Source organism: Zalophus californianus, chromosome 1, assembly GCF_009762305.2.
Source record: "Zalophus californianus isolate mZalCal1 chromosome 1, mZalCal1.pri.v2, whole genome shotgun sequence".
Classification (NCBI taxonomy): domain Eukaryota; kingdom Metazoa; phylum Chordata; class Mammalia; order Carnivora; family Otariidae; genus Zalophus; species Zalophus californianus.
The window spans coordinates 156,786,287-156,806,156 of NC_045595.1; the positions used below are offsets into that span (position 1 = coordinate 156,786,287).

The window sequence follows — 19,870 nt, forward strand, 5'->3', positions numbered from 1 at the left end:
CACACTCTCTCTCTCTCCTTCCGTGTGTGTGTGTCTCTCTCTCTCTTCCTCTCTCTCTCTCTCCCCCCCCCTCTCCCCCCTCTCCCTTCCTCTCTCGGTCTCTCTCTCCCTCCTTCGGTTGGTCTCTCTCTCTCTCTCTCTCTCTCTCTCTCTGTCTCTTGCTCTACTGTTTTTTTTTTCTCTCTCTCTCTCCTAAACGTGGTCTGCTTGCTGATGGCAGAATGGCACTCGGAGATTTGTGCATTGTGTCTGGTTTCCTACGGGCAGGCTGACCCAGTGCCTCCAGGGACTTATCAATAGACCACTCAGAAGAGACACAGACAGGAGAGAGGAGGAGGGGTGGGGGGAGAGAGAGAGAATCAATATCAAGAATAGAAGGAGCTCCGAAGCCATTTTTTTTTTAAAGAAGTATCGGGACTTGGGAGAGGGTGACAAAGAAGGTTTTTCAAAGAGGCAGTGGAGGAGGTTCTAATAAATTTGGAAGGAAACAGTTCCCTGTCTTGGGAAAAGGAGAACTCCTGACTGATTAGCATTCACACCAGGTATGAGATGTTCGCTACCCCTTATCACTGTGTCGCAACCGAGATGGAAAAGGCTTTTTTTTTTTTTTTTTTTTTTTTTTTTAGGAGACTGAGGGAGCATGTATTTTGCTGTGTTTGTTGTTGGGGGGTAAGGGGGGTGGCGTGAGATCTGTGGGCATTTGTGTATGGGAGCAGAAAGAATGGAAGCAGTACAACGGGGGGTGGGAAAGAGTATGGAGTATGTTACTGTCTTCCCTGTCTTTGTGCACCCCTGGGGGGTTACCCAAGTTCATTTCTAGCAGGTGGATTTGGACGGGAGTTACTTAACGCTTGACCGCCAGTTTTGAAAAAAAAGAAAAAGAAAAAAAACGTTGCTTCCTATGTCTATTAAAGGAAGCTCCAATTTCTCTCTCTCTCTCTCTCTCTCTTCCCTTCTCTCTCTCTCCCCCCTCTCTCCCTCTCTCTCTCTCTCTCTCCCTCTGCCCCCCCATCTCTCTTCCCCTCTCTCCCTCTCCCTCTCTCTTCTTTTTTTCCTCTTCTAACCAGACAGCGGGAGGGTTCCTGGCTCCCAGCCAGCCCAAAAGCCTCTAAGTGTTTTGCACTTGTTTCAGGGAGTAGCTGCCCGGGGATTTTTCAGCATTTTCACTAGAGAACAAAGAGTTCTTTACAAAGGGAGGGGGGGGGAAGTGAGCTTAATGTCTGATATATGTTTTTCTATTTTTATTAGTTTTTCGCCTAAAAAGAAAGAGACAGGAACAGAACATTCACTCTATAAAGACACAAAGACATTCAAAAGAAATCCAGTTATCTTTTCTCCCCATCACCCCAATATATATACATAAAAAATAAAAAGGAAAAAGACTAATGAAGTTGGATATGTTGCTCTTTTCTCCTCTTTTAATCTTTCTAAATCCAACTGTTCTTATGCTCACTCTATGCTATTTTTTTTTTTTTTACTCACAATAAAAGTTGCTCAGGATGCATCTTCTCTTAATCATCTCTTTACCCCTTCTGGGTCCCCAAAATCCTGTGGAGGAGAGAATTGAGAGTACACCAAATAATCAATGTAGTGGCGAGAACATCTTCTACTTTTGCCACTTGGGTAAAAAGTTAATTAAAGAATTTGGGCTCCCCAAATACCAATGGGGTGCATTAGTTCATCCAGCCTCACAAGTTCTTGCATCCATCTGTTTAAAAGGTACCGCCTGTGTCACTTGTCAATTATTAAGAAAAGGCACTAAAGGAGCAGATACTTGTATTTTATTTTTGTTTCCATCTAATTACGTAAATGACAAAAACCCCCAGAGAGATTACTTGCCCCATCCATGGTACACTAGTTCAAGCGAAATGTAGTCTAGACAGAGATTTTTCTGTGATTCTGATTGCCATGTATCTTTGTGTTCTCCACTTGATTTTTTGCCTATGCTTGTATATTTTTACCATGAATTTGTGTTTGTAGCAAACATTCCAGAATGCTTATCATTTTCAAATTAATGCTCCGACAAAAAGAAAAAGAAATCAGCGTGTGAACTGTATGTGCAAAATGTACTAAACAATTCCATCATTTATAAATGGATTTATATCTTTATTCTAATATTCTTGAATTATAAACTCAAGAAAATGTTTTCTTTCTAAAAGTTCTCCCCCTAATGCATTTGTATCTCGACTGTCATTTGGAAATCTTCCTAAGATACATAATAAACATAAAACTAAATGAGGGGAAAAATGCAAAAGCACCAGAAAAATGCTTAAATATATTTTATGTATAGTACCAAAGTACAGATAACTGTTTTACTAAGTGAAAATGAGCTACAACAGTTGTTTCAAGATTCAGAAACTCTTTTCTTTCTTTTCTTTTCTCTTTTTCCATTCACTGAAAATATAATCTATTCCTGTCCCTGGGGAGAAAAACTGTAGGGAAGATATAGATATATACATTTTTCTATATTTTTAGAATGCCTTTATGTAACTGTTTCTTAAGAGTGTAACACATATCAGGGCAGAGTGTGATGTCTACTAGTCAGTAAACCCTTCTGGCTGGGAGGTGTGAGTGCCTTATGTTTGAAGTAACTTGATAACAAGGAGTCTTTTCGGGAAACCTTACTGTGTATGTGTTGCCTCAGTAATGACCCTCAGAGAAAAAAACAAGAGCTAGGTGGCCACTTGAACTCACTGAAAGACATTAGATTTAGGGGAACTTTTGACAAATCCAAAATTTTTTAGGGTAGCTCCCTTCTTATAGTTGTGTGTTTTCTTCAGGAAAATTCTTGTATTGCTTCCAGACTTTTCTGTCTTTTTGTACAGATTTTTAATGCTTCTAATAGTGCTTCAGGAGAAAAGGATCTTTAAAAAGAAAGTCATCAAAATAAGAGAAAAGAAGCTCGGCCTTTCAAAAGTTTTATATTGAAGGCAAGAGCATCCCCCCTTTGGCTTGTTTCTGATTTTTTTCCCCTGAACTCTTTTGTTGCTGTGGGCTGTTGTGCTTACATTTTTGGTTTTTGTTTTGTTTTTGCTTTTTTTTTTTTTTTTTTTTGCTCTCTTTTTTTTATGTGACCAAGGGGGTCTGTGGACGGGGCAGAAGGGGTATGGTAAGAGGCTGTTACTGAAAGCTGCCCTAGCCCCTCTTGATCCCAGCTCAGGCAGCTCCTATCAGCTATAGTCGAACCGCCAAGAGTACAGTGAAAGGTAATAGCTGTCATTCTGGGATTCCTCGTGGATCTGACCTGAGAGTAACACATTCACAGTCGAGGAGAAAAGGGAAAAAAAATAGAGGAGGAGGAAAGAAAAGCTCTTTGAGCTGGAATACACTGGCCCTTTCTTCCTGTAGGCAATCCGCTCCAGTTCTTGGCGACGTGTCCTGCACTATCAGATATCATATGACTTTTTATTTAGATTCCTTTTCGGAGAATGGCCTGTTAGGACTCTGTTTGTTTTCTTTTATTTAATTTCCTTCTCCCCTCACCCGCTAGTTTTGTGTATCTGCGTGTGTGAGAGTGTGTGTGTGCACGCGCATGCATATGTGTGTGCAATTTTTATCTTTGTTTTTGTTCTGTTGATCTGATGCTTTATTTAAGGACAAAGCTTTAATTATTTCAGCATACTTGTTTAATCATTTGCCAAAAAGAAACCTCATTCTAGGCTTTTTGGGGGGTCCATTTTTAAACACGTCCATTAACACAGGAGGCTAAAGATCCTAAATGCCTGCTGGTCGGCCCTTGGCCCACTCCCTCACCTTCACTTAACCCTCCCTTCATCAGTATGCACGGCAGTGTGAGTTAGGAAACACCTGTGCTGAGTTCAGAGGGAAATAAAAGTAGAAGCAACTTCTTCAAATCTGCACTCCTAGTTTCACTTTAATAAACTTTTTTTTTAATCATTGGCTTTTTTTTTTAGGGGGGGGACCCTCTGTTGAGTTTGAAAGCATCAGAGATCCTGAACGATGTTTCTGTGGAGCTTTTGTGAGGTCAGCTGAGCACCCCTGGAAAGTAGAGCAAGGGCTGAAAGTCATTCAGAGACTTCAGAATTAAGTGGGAGATTTCAATAAGATCTGCGAGATCTGTGGGCTGTGCAGGGTTTGGTGATAGATGGTGAAATGGAATACTTGGGGATCCTCAAGGATGAGAAAGAGAGAAATTGCCAGGCAGGGGTAACACAAGCATTCCTGCTGCATTAAGTACTTTGAGAATCATAGTTAATCAAATTTTTATTTTGTGTAACTTGCTGTTTAGCCAATTGATATGCGATTGCCTTCCCTCCATGCTTCCTGTATAAAACAGAGGAATTAAAGTAACATTATTACAGGATTTCTCCTAAATTTTTTATGTATTTCTTTTTCAGTTTTGGAGAGTTCAGATTTTAGTGAGCAAAAGAAAAACATAACTTCTCTAGGTGTGTAAATAGTTGCCTATACATTATTCTCATCATGATATACCTTATCTATACATGACATGATATATCCTGTTTGTATCAGGATTTTTTTTTTACAGTAACAAGCTAGACTGCTCTGAACGTTCAGATAACTATTACATTCTTTAAACCCATAGTTCTTAGTTCCTTGTTACTTTCTCTAAAATGATTTTTCACAGACCTTAAATTTCTAATGCTTATCTCAGCCAGAGGTGAGCTCTGTTGAAACTTGGAGGGAAATTTATTCCACCCCTTTAAGAGTACCCAAAAGGGAAGGGAGAACTATTTTTCGTTCAACAAAAAATTTTAGAAGCCTTTTTTTCCTCCAGCGGAAAACTCCAAAACAGCTTTGTCTCAGAACGTTAAACTTGGCATGGATAAGAAATGTGAGTTTTGCTTTGTTTGAGGAAATTTGTTTTTGAAACAACAATGTTATAAATATTTTTAAATTGCCTGCTGAGCATGCGCTGTCTCTGACTTTATTCATAGTTTTAAACACACACCAAAGTGCAGTCTTCTGAATGGCCACAGGTAAGGCTGTTGATTTGTATGATCTTTCTCAGAGCTACCTTCAGTGAGTCTACTCAGTTTTCCAGAAGGGAAAAGGGTGAGAGCTGAGTTTAGACCTGGACTCCCTTCTAAAAATCATAGAGCCAAAGTAGATTCCCCCAATAAGGCTTGCACAGTATACTTAGGGTAAGTACTATTCAACTTTCCTTTCTTACAGGAGTCGCTTGCCTTAACTTTTCGGCTTAATAGTAGCAAAGTAAATTAGGAAAAAAATTTAACTCAATGAGGTATTTGGCTGAAGTAGGAAATTTGCAGATTTTTAAGGGCATCTATTGTGCATAAATTTGGAGATACGAGAATTTGCCAGTGAAATGATAGCAGCTCTGTGCTTACAGAGCAAAGATGTGCTAGTCTGAACATGCCTGATCTCATCTGGAATCGAAAGCTAAATCTAGGTGGGCCTGTAATAATACCAGAAAAGGAACACATGTATCTTTTGTGCAACCTTTTTTTTTTTTTTTTTAAGCCTGGCTTCCAAAGGGAATGACAAAGAAGTAGGTTCTCCTCTTGCCTAATAAGCAGTCATATTTTGCTTCTGGAGATATGTGTTTCCAGTTGTTTGGGGCTGTTTTGTTTTGTTTTGTTGTTGCCACTGCAGTTGAAGTATATTCTTTCCTGTCAGTGATTGTTAACACTTTCCATTTTTCAGAAGGGCTTTATCTCCATTAACTCCGTTTGATGTTTCCTCACTTGGTTACCTTTCTCAAGTCTGCGATGACCCTCCCAGGCTTTGCAATTCTGATCGATTCTTGCCAGAATATATTTATTCATTAGCTGTTTGTTATAGTTAAGATGAGATAATCCCGTTTTTCAGGCCTTTATAACTAGGCAAACAAATTTCATTTTGAGGTGAAATTTCTCATACTTGTTCTTGACTCAGAACTGAACTTGTCTTGGAAAGGCTTAAAAAAAAATGCAATTAGCCGTTTTGGTTTTTTTTTTCTTTTGAGAACTAAATATTTTAATAAATGCAGAGGAATTATTTTACAAAATATATACTGATATGCAATGTTTTTCCAATTTGTCTTTCTTTTCACGCTTTAAAACAGAACCTGAAAATTAAATGTATAAAAAAAGAGAAAAAAAAACATGCCAGGTTAACGCTGATATTTTAAATGCCCAATTTAAAATAATTCAAAGTTTTGATTTCTATACAGCATATCACCTTTCAATGTCAGTCAGTAATACTTTGTTCAGATATACATATCTATACACACATGTACACATACAGAGACGCAACTCCACTTTACATTTTTATATTAATTTTATTTTTACATAAAAGAGGATCAGCATTAATGCAAACTTTTATTAATTCATTATATTCTATTTTTTATAATTTAAAAATCCAGTTAACTGTTGCCTTCCTCTGATTATTTAATATATGTATATACTTATTAATGTATTCTAAATAAGGTATCTTAATTTATAGAGTGTTTTTATAAGTCTTTCACACTTGAATTTTATGCAGCTATATTACCATTCGGGTTTATTCAGATGCAGTTTGCTTTGTTCCATATCTGTTCCTGTGTTAAAAAGTTTTTCACTTTCCCAATCTAGAAAGACTATGGCCATTTTTCCCTATATATGATTTCTGTGTATCTTCAGTATTCTGAAGAAGAAACTTTCTAACCTTGTGATGTCCTGGAAAGCCTTCAAACAAGTGGGAGAAGTAATCTTTACCTTGCTATGCCCCACAACTCCTACAGTGTTGGGCCTCCCTGTACCACCCCTCACCACCTGAAAAGAACAACAGTAATAAACATGATATGATAATTTTTCTGATCGCAGAACCAGGAAATACCAAAGAAAAATGTGGCATATGTAGGCAAATGCCAAGAGCTCCTCCAGTAAGATCAGCTGTTTTTGTACTTTTTTTTTTCCTCTCCTGTATTTTGTTTGTGACTTTTTTGGCTTGCTGAAGCATATCCCCATAATCTTACGAAGCCACAGCAAATTCCCAATGCCACAACAACACTGTGCAGCTGGGGAGAGCCCAGAAGACCTGATCCTGGGTGGCTGCAGACTTCCCCAGCAATGATGCAAGGCAGGAGGAGTAAGTAGGCTATACTTCTCTTTGCTTTTTACCTGGGCTGCTCAGCTGACCAGGTAGAGCGATTTTCTTTCTGTTGCTTTCCCCTTAGCCATCTAGGGCTTTTCCTTCAGTAACCAATGGCTTCCTGCCTCTTTCCAAGGATGGTTTATATAGCAAAGCATCCCATTTTTCTTTTATTCTGAAACATAGAAAGCTTTGGAGATTGGGAAGGGTGAAGAAAAGGGGCTCAGAATATCTGGGAAATACTCAAAATGGCCTCAGACTCAAAGCGGTTTGGGGGCTGTAACTTTTTCACTCTCTCCAGAGCCTCTAAGAGGTCGAAAGTAGTGAATGGGATAACTGTAGGGTGCAAACTATGATCTAACTGATGCAGTAGATGGAGCTCTTCCCCCTAAGTCTGTATTTAAATTAACGTCCCACTCCAGTTTGTGGGGCTCTGTGTTTCAAGGTGTGTCATTACTATACATGTAAAATCAAGGGCCCAGAGAGCTGGAGAAGAGATTCCCTGGCACTTTTCAAAAGAGATGAAGCATTTGTTCTGAAACACAAAACGTAGTGCAGGCGAGAAGTAAGACTGGGATGGGAAATGAAGTTACGTATCTAAATTTCTCCCGATGTTTGTTGATAGTCCTAAGTGTGAAGTTAAATCCTAACACTTATTATACAAGTGATTATTACTTTAAATGCAGAAAATGTATGGAACGTGTAGGATTTGGGCTGTGTTCGTCACCGATCTTCCAGACTATCTGAACTGTGCAGATCTCTTCTCATTTGATTCTGCAAAGGAATCTTAACACTGTAATGCAATTGTTTCATCCAATTAGTCTAGAGAACCTGGCTGAAATGTTACAAATTCTGAATTGTGACAGCGCAGAGGAGGGCAAAGCTGCTGTGTTAGTAAGGTGCCTTTATGGAAGCCAAAATATTTTCAGCAATAACTGAAAATAGATCTCCAGGATCTGTTTTAATATGGAAAGAACTACTTGTTTATTTCTTTCTAAATTAACTGAAATGAATAATTGCCATAAAATCCGTGTCAGTGTTGTTATTCTCAGCACCAATAGAGTAAGTTCGATCGTGTCCCTCCCTGCTTCCAGGAGGGAAAATAAATGTATTCTGTATGTAGTAAATTATCTTCCTTAGTGAATGTCTGCTCACAGATTGGAGATATTACTGCATATCTCTCGTTAAATCTTGATAAGATCATTTGGCCAAAGTAGAACTCAGCTTGGCTTTAGTACCCAAAGAAATAGCATTTTTAAGGGACTTGGATTTCCTTTGCATACCACGTGTCTGAGTCCGATACGGTCCAGGAAAATAGAGAGGATGAGACAAAATTATTCCTAAGCAGCCGCCGTAGGCCAAACACTGAAACAGTGCCAACCTGGACCAATCAGGCCGGCTTCTCAGAAGATACACGCTTTTGTCGAACACTTACATGAAGAGAAAGAGGGAGGAAGCCCTTGAAATTGCATTCATATGAATGATTCCTCACTAATTTCAATAAAGTCCATGGTAATAAATTCATGATTTTTATTCTTTTGTGAAGTAGAAAATGGGAGCTTTCTTGTCCAGCTGAGGATCTCTAAAGGTTGTCCTCTGACATCTTTTGAACAAAACTATCCTTTTGAATTTAAGCAAGTGAAAAACTTCTCACAGAGCGCGAAGAGTAAAATTGATGGAAACTCAAAATCAATTCCAAACCCATTTCTGGCATGATGAGAATAACATTTGTGCTGTGTTTAAAGCAGTTTAAAACAAGAAAATGATAAAATGATCAATATACGTAAAGCCAAAAATAACCAGGAGAGAACAATCTGTAATCCATTCCCATTCCTAAAACCCTCACTTTTGATCGAACATGAAAATAAACGAATGTATCTTTTATAAGGTGGCATTGTCAACCTTATAATATAAAGCAATGATGAAATGCCAAGCTTTCAAGTCTGTTAGGCTATGTTTTCAGAGTTTAGCCAAATTCCTAGCTTTAAACTATTGTAGATTTATTTATTTGTGCATACCCTGACCCCTGACCATAGAAAGAGCAAAGTTGAGGAATATATAGAATGTCACAGCAAACCACATTGCTACTTTACAGTCTATGTACTCTCTTTATTAAAAAAAAAAAAAAAAAGTTTAAGCCATAGCAAAAAAGAGTATTTTCAGCTCTATCTGAAAATTGGTGAATTAGTCAGTGTGGAGCAGGCTAGAGATTTCTTTAAAAATACCTGACTCTCGACGAGTTTATTAAATTCAACACACACATAAATACAAATCATGCATATTTTATGCTTATTGCTTTAATAGACTGAAAGACTAACTTCACACTAATAAATTTTGGACCTGTGGATTCAAGGTCAGTGAAATGCCACTGTCCGGGTTTACAAAAACCTCTCTAAATATAAGACTTTGCCCCAGTGAATGATTTTCTACCAATTTTCCAGAGTCATTTGACTGGCTAGTTATATATTGATCAGATAAAATAAATTGTCCTTCTGGATGAAGAAGCCCTAGCTAGAAAAAATTAAAATGACAACAAATTGCATAAGCACGTTTAATCCCGTTGACCTAGGGTGCAGTAGAAATGATGATAATTCTAAATGAGCACTGTGACGAATGTCACTACAAAGAAGCATGTATGATTACATCAGTAAGGGTGAACTCAACGGGCAGGGTTAGGAGGGTGAGACACAGGAGCTGCAACAGAGTGAGGGACTAGTGATTAAAGTTATTGGAGATGTTTCCAGCCTGTGGCTGGCTGGAAAATTAACATCCCGAAAAAAAACAGTCGGTCAGTTTTATAAGTAGATAGGAAGGCAATACTTATTCCGATAGGATATAATTAACTGAAGAATTCACCTTTGCTGAGAATTTTAACAACCTCCTAAAGCTTTGGCCGTCCAATGTGATACTAGTTGTAAAGAGCTGTTGTGCACATCTGCTTAAAGATTCCTATAAGTGTAATTGTTATAGCAACTTGTTATGCTATTGTTTGAAGTTGAAAAGCTCTGCTTTAAGTGTCGACAAAGCAAATGTCAGCATCATAGAATCATAATCATTGCATCTTAGAGCTTGAAGGAGCCTTAGATATCTCAATGTGGGTGAGTGGGTTAGCAAACTCGCCAGAAAAAAATACCGAATACCTGGTTGCAACACCCTGTAGAATTTGAGAAAATATATATTTTTATGTATTACAATGACTTATATTTGGAAAACAATTTAAAAGGAAAACTTGAGAAAATAGAGAAAGGAAAGCTCCACAAATTCATCTTCACTAGTGGTGCTGTAGAATGTATTCTGTGAACTAGGGGGTCTAACTAGAGAAGAGTGAAAAAAAAATTCAGAAAAGCATAAGGTTTTATTTTCATCAAAAGGTATGGGGGGTGGTTTAACAGATTAAGAAATGCTATCTGGGCTGAAACCATTTACTTTGCTGACAAGAAAATTTAAACAGAGAAGGGACAAAACTTTCTGGAGATGCGAAAGGTACATCGTAGTAGAACCCAGGCTTTCTAGCTACTGCTCCTACACCACATCCTGACCCCTAAAACAATTTTTATAAAAATAAAAAGTAGATGATATTCCAGAAGTAATTGAGGAAAAGAACAAAGGAACCAAGCCTTTCAGGTTCCTACTGCTATACCAATAATCTTACTTTAATTGGGCAGAGGCAAATACGAGTGCTAAGGATCAGGCGTGCTGGGGAATAAAAGAAAATGTACCCAGATCTTGCACTTCTTGGACACCCTCTGCTGTTAACACTGCTCCCCTCACACTCACATCTCCTCCTGGGTAACTCAAGGTAACTTTGTATTTCATTTTTCTTCTTCCGTCTGCCCCCACCAAAAGAGAGAGAGAGGAGGAAAAGAAAGAAAGAAAGAGGGAGAGAAAGAGGGAAAGAAGGAAGGGAGAAAGGAACGAAGGAAGGAAGGAAGGAAGGAAGGAAGGAAGGAAGGAAGGAAGGAAGGAAGGAAGGGAGGGAGGGAAGAAAAGAAAAAGAAAGAACAGAAGAAAGAGAAAGGAAAAAAATTACGAGAAATAGTAGTCAGATCTTTTGGAAAGAAGTCCTTCTTCCTAGAAATCTTTTTGTTGGGTGTATCTTACTATCTTATCAAAGTATGAGTTCTAATCAGAGGGTGCTGAGTCAACAAGTTTAAATGCATTACAGACCAGGCTAGTCCTTGTTTCCTAAGCACACGCCACTTTTTCACATCCCTGTTCCTTTTCCCCTGGTGTTCTCTATTTCTACAATACTCTTTCTTTTAATGGCTCTTGTCCTATTCTGTCTTACAGATTAGTCATCTGTATTTATCTGTAATGTGAGTATTTATAACATTAAGGAACAGGTCTATGTAATTTGGGCCAATACACTTAATTTCACTGGGACTCACTATCTACATCTGTAGCTAGGAAAATGGTAACTGCCTTGCTGAAATATTGTAAGAATTTTATGAAGTGGAGTGTATAATGTGGTTGGCACAAAGACTAGCATGTGGCCATCATTCAGTATCATTGTTGTTGTTACTACTACTATTATTAATATTGCCTTGTCTGCAGTTCTTTCCCAACAGCGTAATTCTTGGGATCATAGGCTGATCTCATTGAGTTCATTATCTCCTCAAGCAACAAACACAAACACAATGACTTTTCCATAATAGGAACTGAATAAAAATATATTGAATCTGCTTGAGCAAGTCCATAGGGTCTATTACTTCCTTGTGGAGATCCTTATGTTGTTTCCTGGGCGTTTAGAATAGAGGCTGCTTGTGGCCAGTGTCTCATTCTCTTTTGGGTTCCCCCCCAGACCCCCCAACCACCGAGGATTGCTATTCGCAGCATCCCCAGAAATGTCAGCTTATAGTTTTGGTTCATGTGATTAATGAGCTTGTTATACCTCTGTCTGTAGCCTGAACTAGAAACTTTCACTTTGGAGAGCAGGTCAAGATATCGAATTTAATTTTAGTTGCATCTGTTATAAGCCAATTGTGTATTCATTACATTTATAGATTCCCTCTCCAGCCATATATTTTCATGGCTGTTGAGAGCACCTGAATCTGTGTTGAATGTCCTTAAATTTTACTTTGGGGACCCGAAAATGAGGCAGTGAGACAATTTTGATAGCTAGCTATCATCTTTGGCATTTTTTCCCTTTATGTCTAATCTGGTCTGTTTGAAGAAGGGGGCCCATATAGGGTTTTTTTTAATCTAACTTGAGTATGGCATGGTAATTCTGTATTAATGATGGCTATGGTCAACGCAGTTCATCTACACGTTTCTGTTTGTCCTGGCATGGAAAGGGGAAACTTCTGAAAAATGAAAGTGAGAAAATAACTTGAGGCAGGCATTAAATGCACAGGCTCAGCTGTAGTGCCATGGTGTGCAAGGTGGACTCGGGGTGTGTACGGACCTTGCCGGTCCTTCGAGGTTCCAGCGAATGATGAGAACATTTTAAAGGAGCGGATCACATGACCATGGCCGAGGAGAGACTGACAGCAGTGTATGCTCAAGTCAGAAAGAATGTTGCATCTTTCTCAGCCAAAAGTTCCATTTCTTTGCAAGTGTGCTGGTATTCCGGAGGGGAAAGTGTCACATTTAGTAGAACCGGTAATTCAATAAAGGGTTCTGACTTTGCCAGAGTAATGGTGTTGGCATCAAGAGAAGAAAGTTTTGCAGATTTCTGTGTGTGCACTTGCTGTTACTGGTGTTCCTGGTGGGTGGCTGAATCATCCTGATGGTATTCAACAGGAACCAGCTGCTGAGAATATTAAAATGCAAGCATTTATTCCTCTAGAGAGACAGTAGCATCTGCAAAGTTTTCCTATCTTGATAGTACAGATAATCCCAGGGAGCATTCTCTAGTAGTTTTAACTTTCTATTTATTTATACATTTTCTTTTCATCATTATTGTCAGTATCTCAAGTTCTAACTGGAGAGAAGAGTGCCTGAGTCCACACCAGGTTGTAGAGACAGACAGTAAGCCCTGAGCCCAGGACATGGTATTGCCTCTTGGGCTTTACCTTGAATTCGGATTCTCAAGAGGAGAAATGGGCATTTCCCTCCCTTGGCCTGTCTTCACGGCAAAGGGCCGCCCAGAATCCTAGTCCTCAGTGAGCCACACCAACAGGAAGGGAAAGCCTCGGACTTCCCCTCCCTCAATGCAGGCTGCTTCTTTGGAGCTTTCCTTTTTACTTGTACAAATTGTGAATTTGTTGCTTTCCCTGTGTGATTTGTTGTTGTTGCTGTTGTTGTTTTGAGCTAGCATCAACAGTTGGGGGAAATGGAGGTGCAGAAAGGCGGTTTGGACTCAGTAATCTACTAGGTCTTTTCCATCTCTAATATTTATGAATAATGTATTGAACTGATGGAAAAATGTTGAATATGTTCATTATGAATTATATTCACCAGCGTGTTGCCTGGAATATAAAAGAGCAAAGCCGTTGCAGCATAACTAGTTCCTTGCAGTAAATGTACTGGTGCGACAGAGCTCTGTGTCCCTTCCTGGCCCATTGTGCGTCGTCCCCACGCACACGCTCTCCGCATCTGAGCGGCAACTGCAGACTGGGTACCTGATGGGATGACAGCCAGCCGAGGTTCTGAGGGGACCAGGGACACCCTTCCCTTCACGGAGTCTGGGTCCTAAACAGAAGCAGCTTTCTTGAACATGTTGATAGTGCAGTGTCCTCTAGGAGGACTTGCCGAAGCTGGCTTCACACGGCAGATGGTGCTCAGGGGCTAGTGTGCTGCAGGGGTTAGAGTTCTTGTCACCAGAAAGGAAACTTGTAATTCTGTCCCTTCGTTAAAAACAAAACAAAACAAAACAAAACACCACCTTCATATGGATAACTACTTCGTCAGTGGTGTTACATTCTGATGATATAAACGAGTGAGAACGGCAGATATTTCAGAATTAAGTAACTTATTACATTTTGCTTCAAAATTCATTATCTGTGTTCTTCTCTCTCAGTCGTCTTTCACAATTATGTTTTGTTTAGGATGTATTAAAATAAAACCGTATTCCCTACGCATGTACCAGATAACATGGGAAGAGGCAAGAAACCTAAATTATTTTTATTCCCACAAATAATCAACAAAAGAGATAATAAGGAGTTAAAGAAGAATACCAATACAGTCTTTTCCTGGCTAAATAACAGTCAGGCCCATTTTTTTTAATCAAATATAGCACTGTAAGTGACATGCAAATACGTACCAAAATAGAGAAGGACTGTCTAAGGTCAGGGACTTAGAGGATGCAGCCCTGATGCACAGTAGAGAGTAGTTGCAAGTTGAAGCAGAAAGAGGCAGCAAGAGCTCTGACCCTCAGCTGAGACCCCAAGAGAACAACAGCGAATCGAGCCAGTCCTGCCTCCGAGAAGCCTTGGCTCCTATTGTATCCCTTCAGAGCCATGGACTAGCTCTTGTGAAAGGGGAGTCCAAGACCTCACTTGTACCACTATCAACTTTCATGAGGGATGTTAACTCAAACTAACTGTCCCAGCTTGATTTATCATTATAACATTTTGGAGGTGATTTTTTTTTTTCTAATGCCCTCTTAAGAGCTAAAACCCATCAGAGCCCATGAAGAGCAAGGATAGACGTGGAGCAGCCACGTTTATCAACAGTTTATAATAATCTCAGAGGGAAGAGAGAGCAAGGAAGTATGAGAAAGAGAAGAAAGAGTTAAACTTTTTTTCAGAAAATTGCTTTGCCCAACCTTTCGATCAGGTAGCCCAAAAACAATTAGTGGCTGCCCGATTCCAGAGTGGTATAACGTGAGAGCAGATGTGACAGGGTTTTTTTCCCCCAGTTTTTTCCTCCACCCTTCCTTACGGGACAAATCACTTAACCCAGCTATGTAATAGTGCATTTGTCAAATAAATAGAAAACCATCTATCCTCATCTCCCTCACAGCGGTATTGCTAAGGCTGATTGTACACATGTATATAAATGTATATATTATAGCTATCTATTTACAGCAGGGAAGAATGATTTAAAAATAAACAAATCGGGATTTTATATATGCAACTGTTGTGAAGGTCAATCACTTTTTTTTAAGACCTTCTTAGCTAATTACCAATTGTTAAAACACTTGCAAATGATGACTGAGCCTGTATCACCTCTGTGAAATGGAAGACTTTTGGAAATCTAAGCATGAGTATAGAGATTTGAACACATTTCTATCTACTTATGGATCTGTGTGGCCTTACTAAAGGCAGTACAAGCCTACTAAGCAAAATAAATGATCAGCTTTGCCAATAGATACTGTAAAAAAAAAAAAAAATCCTAAATCAAGGTGTAGTATCAAAGTACAATTCTGAACTGGTTCTCTATATTAGACAGTTATTTTTTAGAAAATGGGACAAGGATAAGTAGAAGATAAGCTTCAACCTACACAGACATTCTTAGGCATCTGCCCAGGCAATGGGTCTGTCCCAATGAGCATCAGACTCAGTATATATAAAGCGTCTCAGATCATTGGAAAAGAGGCCACATTCATCTATTTTGTACCGCTACTGTTCTTTTGGTGTTCATTTTGCTTCTTGTTCAATCTCTGCTTTCTATATACAGACCTCAATGGAATGGCAATGACATGAGGGGGGCAGGTGAAGATAAATAGATGTGATGTTATTAACATGACAGGTACCCTCTGCTAGCTTTTCTCTGGTCCATTGCAAGCATCCAGGAAAGAGAAACTGGCTTCCATGGAAAGTGAAGTCACAGTTCCAACTTAGCATAATAAGGAGAGAGGGGGAGCAAACATACTGTTAGTGAAACAAGGAGTTTCTACTGGGCTATGACCAGGTTCTCCTGTTTCCTCTATTTTTCCCCAAACTGAAAAGAGTCATTGTGGTAATTTACCTGTGCTTTGAGCTCGTGTGCAATTGTCCAAGAACTGCTCAAGGTAAGGCCAGAAAGAAATCAGGGGCAGGACTTACATCCAGGAAACTCCGCTTCTTTTTAGTAACTTCTGCTTGTTTTGGGGGGTGTGTGTGTGTGTGTGTGTGTGTGTGTGTGTGTGTGTGTGTGTGTGTGTTTAGAAAATATGTTTCAATTCCCAGACATTGATATCCTGGGCATCTTTGGGTTGTGACAGAAGTGGGGATTAGTGCCTGTGATAAATGTAGCAGAAGCCAGTGCAGTTGCAATCTATCAGACATGTTGGCAGACCCCAGATTTTTCTGATCCTTGCTGCAGGATTCAGTTGCGTCCTTACCCTAGGAAGAGAGGATTCACTGAGAGTTTTGAGATCAGTGGTGCACCTTTCTTAATTTTGGTCTTGGTAACTATGGGACTGGCATGGCTTAGTGGAAATAGTAACTGGAATCAGGACCACCTTCCTGAGAGGTACAACGAGCACAGTTGCTCACAGTCCCATGATTAGGAGAGCCATGTGCTTGGTTTAATGCTCTGCTGTTGCTGTCCTGAAATTCTTAATGATTTTTAAATAAGGGGCCCCAAATTTTCATTTTGCCTTGAGCCCTACAAATTATGTAGCTGGTCCTATCTGCAATTTCAATTTTCCTGGCATGCCCACTGAAGGTAACAGGCACATCTTTTCTTACTGAAAATGATCCTCTTTTGATTCATCAGAAGCTAATTCCTGTGTTACACTTGGAAGATTTCTGTCCATATAATGTGGTTCCAAAGAACCCATCGCTCCTTCCATCCTCCAGACAACTTGAGATGATTTTAATCAAGATGGTCTTGTCTTGTAATCAGAAACTCAGTAGTAGTTGTCTCAGCCAAGTATCTTTTCGCTAGAGGATGATACTTGGAAGAAACAGTTGTGGTAGTGAATTCTTTGCCCTTTATTGGATGATTAAAATAGGCGTCAACCATTACATTGGGATTGAAAAAAGAGCATGGAACATTCAGGTTACCTTGGACTAGAACTTCCCAAGCATTATGCTATAAAACACACGAGGGTATTCTAAAAACAAGTGGATGTCCCAGCTCTGGCCCTGGTTTTCTGCCTTTAGACTCCCACCATTGTGGGCCACTATAGCTCTGTGTCCGGTCCTCCTCACTTCCCCTCCTGCCTTCAGCCCATAGCAATCCGTTCACCCTTCTTACTCCAAACTGGCATCAGGAGGATAAAGTTCCTCTCTTTAGTCCACATATGGCATCTAATAAGAATGATTTTTGCTAAATTTTGTACATACACACTAACCCCTGCTACTACCTTGAAGAGTGTGAATGACAGAATTGTAAGATGGGTCTGGATTAGACCGCATGGAGATGCATGGACCTGTCCACAGTGACAGTCTGTTAGAACTGGGCTTGCACTAGAATAATCCAAGTCTCTGGACTCCTAGCCAGGTATACTTTTGATGACTCAGGGCATCCTCAATGTTCCTAAAAGATCTATTCTAAATGGCCCACAAACCAATTTCTAAGTGTCCTTAAGCAGGAGGAGGAAGAAATATGCAGGAGGAACTAGGAACAGGGAGAGTTAGTGTGAAAAAGAAACTGACTGGTCACCTGAAGCTAGCTAACTTCTCTGAACCTATAAAAATCCTTCTTACCGCTAATAATACCTCCAGGGTTGTTGGGAGGATCCAGAGAGAGGTTCGCTTAATGTGAAGCCTCGCTCACAGCAGAAATCCTGGAAGGGCTATCTTCCTCCCCCTCTCCCTGCTCCTTCCCCCCACACTCTTTTCTCCACATCTATTCTCCCTTCCTGCAAAAGGAAGTAAAGTGGGAGGAATCTGGTGGAGAGGTCCTACACTGTATAGTCTTTGCAAGTTTAAACTGTAGATTAGAATAACCCATCCTTGCTGAACCAGGTAGGCTGAAGTTTGCAAGTTTTTAAATCAATGCTGCTCTCTGTCTAGCACCAGCACAACCCTGGCACCACAGAAGAGCCAAAAGTTTTACTCATCAACCATGGCATCTCCAGACAAGGCCCAGGGCAAAAATGGCAAAGGAAATTGAGTCCTTTTCAGTCATGACCACTCCCTTCCTCCTTTCCTCTGCCTCCAGGGCACAAAGTCCTTGTGTTAATTTGACTTCCTTCTTCTACCTCCCCATCCCTCCCCCCAGCTCCAAAAAAAAAAAAAAAAAAGCTACTTTGGAAATTGAAATGTACCTCATTCACAAGGGGGCGTCCGCTCCTTGCTTACTGTAGGTGGCTGTCCCATCTGAGCCCAACTCCTCTGCCTAGAATCCACCACATCCTGATGCAACTGTACGCACCCACCCCCATCTTTATCTTTGGTCACAAATGTGATGTGAACTCAGAAAAGCAAACTTTCTTCCTAGGAGAGAGAGAGGGGAAAAAAATGTAGGTTTACACAGTGAATAATCAAACCCCAGATGATTGCAGAGGGTCTCTGTTACAAAAATATGCCACAGTAACATTTTTTTTGATATGAAAATAAGTTTCTATCTTGGATAGTCAAGGCCCTAATGGGTATGGTTATGAAAGTAGAGTAAATAAGTTTAAAACTGACTGCTTTGTGATAAATCAAGGCTCCTACCTCCTGTGAACTCAGAGCATTTTGCAGATTTGAATAATCAGTCACCTTGAGTTTCCTCTTTTGCAGAGATGAGTATTAAGGCTTAGATGGGATGTGGTTTTTTTCCCCTGGTCACCCAACTCACACACAGCGCTGAGTTTGGGGCCCTCAGGTGCAAGGAAGATGTGGCTCTTCTATCCAACCATTGGGGGAGCTCCTAAGAGCACTTCCATCTGCCGCCCGTGAGCTTCTCCATGTTCTAGTCTTTTCTCTTCAGTAGTTGTTGCTGCTGTGATGTGAGCGAAAATGTTAGCAGGAGAATCAAAGGCAGGCGACGGAGCATTAGGAGAACATTAGCAACTATTGAAAAGACATTTTGACCTATTTCTGTAGTTATCAATTTAATAGTATTTGTTGCCAGGAAATGCGCTGATGGCAGGTGGGAGGTTGGATTGCACTAGCAGCCTGCTCTCAGGGGCCCTCCAGTTACAGGAGGTGGTAATTCTAGTTAATAAAAGGGTGAACTTCAAACACATTTTAACCAAATCAAATTGTAGCGGGAAATATCATATTACCGATGTTCAAGCCGACTCACAGCTGGTAACATTAGTCCAGAGATAGGCCCCAAATTCTGACTTTTTAGAATTTTCAGATGAGTTTCTGGCAGTGAGAGAGTTCCCTGGGCACAATGTTATATAGGAAGAGGAGATTTTTAACTAATGTAAGAGATGGCATAAATGAAAAATTCTTTATTCTTGTTAGACTTTCTATAAGATTGTCAGATATTCAAATAATATGAAACGAAGCCAAACTTCAGGTGGTGGATAGGAAATCTCCTAGAGCCAGGAGTTTTCATTTTTTTGTTGTTTTGGTTTTTTCCTATGACATGTTGGCAAATGATAAAAGCGGTTCACTCTGCTAACCAGAGATGCTGGGCAGAGTTCCCCCGACACTGATTCCATGCCACGAAAAGCACAAGGCACGGCAAAGAGCACAAGCTTTGTGTCCCACCGCTCAGATTGGAATCCCAGTTTAGCCCCTACTAACTGTGTGGTGGGAGGAGAGTCATCCAACCTCTCTGAACCCGAAGCTCCTTACAGAGAAAATGGGCAAAATATAAATCTTTCCTAGTTGGTATGAGGATCAAATAGAGAGCATATGTAAAGAAATCCCCGTATAAAAAAAAACTGCTGATCATTGTTACCCTTCTACCATTTTTGCTTCTGTGGTTTGCAAGGGCTTTTTTTTTTTAAGAGTTTTTTTTTTCCCCCAATAAAATGCACAGCTTTTAATGTGATAATAAAAGCGACGGGGCACCTGGGTGGCTCAGTCAGTTAAGCATCTGCCTTCGGCTCAGGTCATGA

The 19,870-nt window shown here is 39.9% G+C and overlaps 1 protein-coding gene across 11 annotated transcripts in view; it reads left to right on the plus strand.

Annotated features, from left to right (window-relative positions):
• Positions 1-19,870, plus strand: part of LOC113916432 — a 729,899-nt gene that overhangs the window by 654,401 nt on the left and 55,628 nt on the right. For 3 of the 11 annotated variants that reach the window (XR_004819970.1, XR_004819966.1, XR_004819971.1), the window contains exon 1: positions 205-542. The exons of the other annotated variants lie outside the window; for them this stretch is intronic. The gene's annotated coding sequence lies outside the window, so the exon portion shown is untranslated. Of the gene's footprint in view, positions 1-204; positions 543-19,870 lie in introns of those variants that run through there. 11 annotated transcript variants of the gene reach the window in all.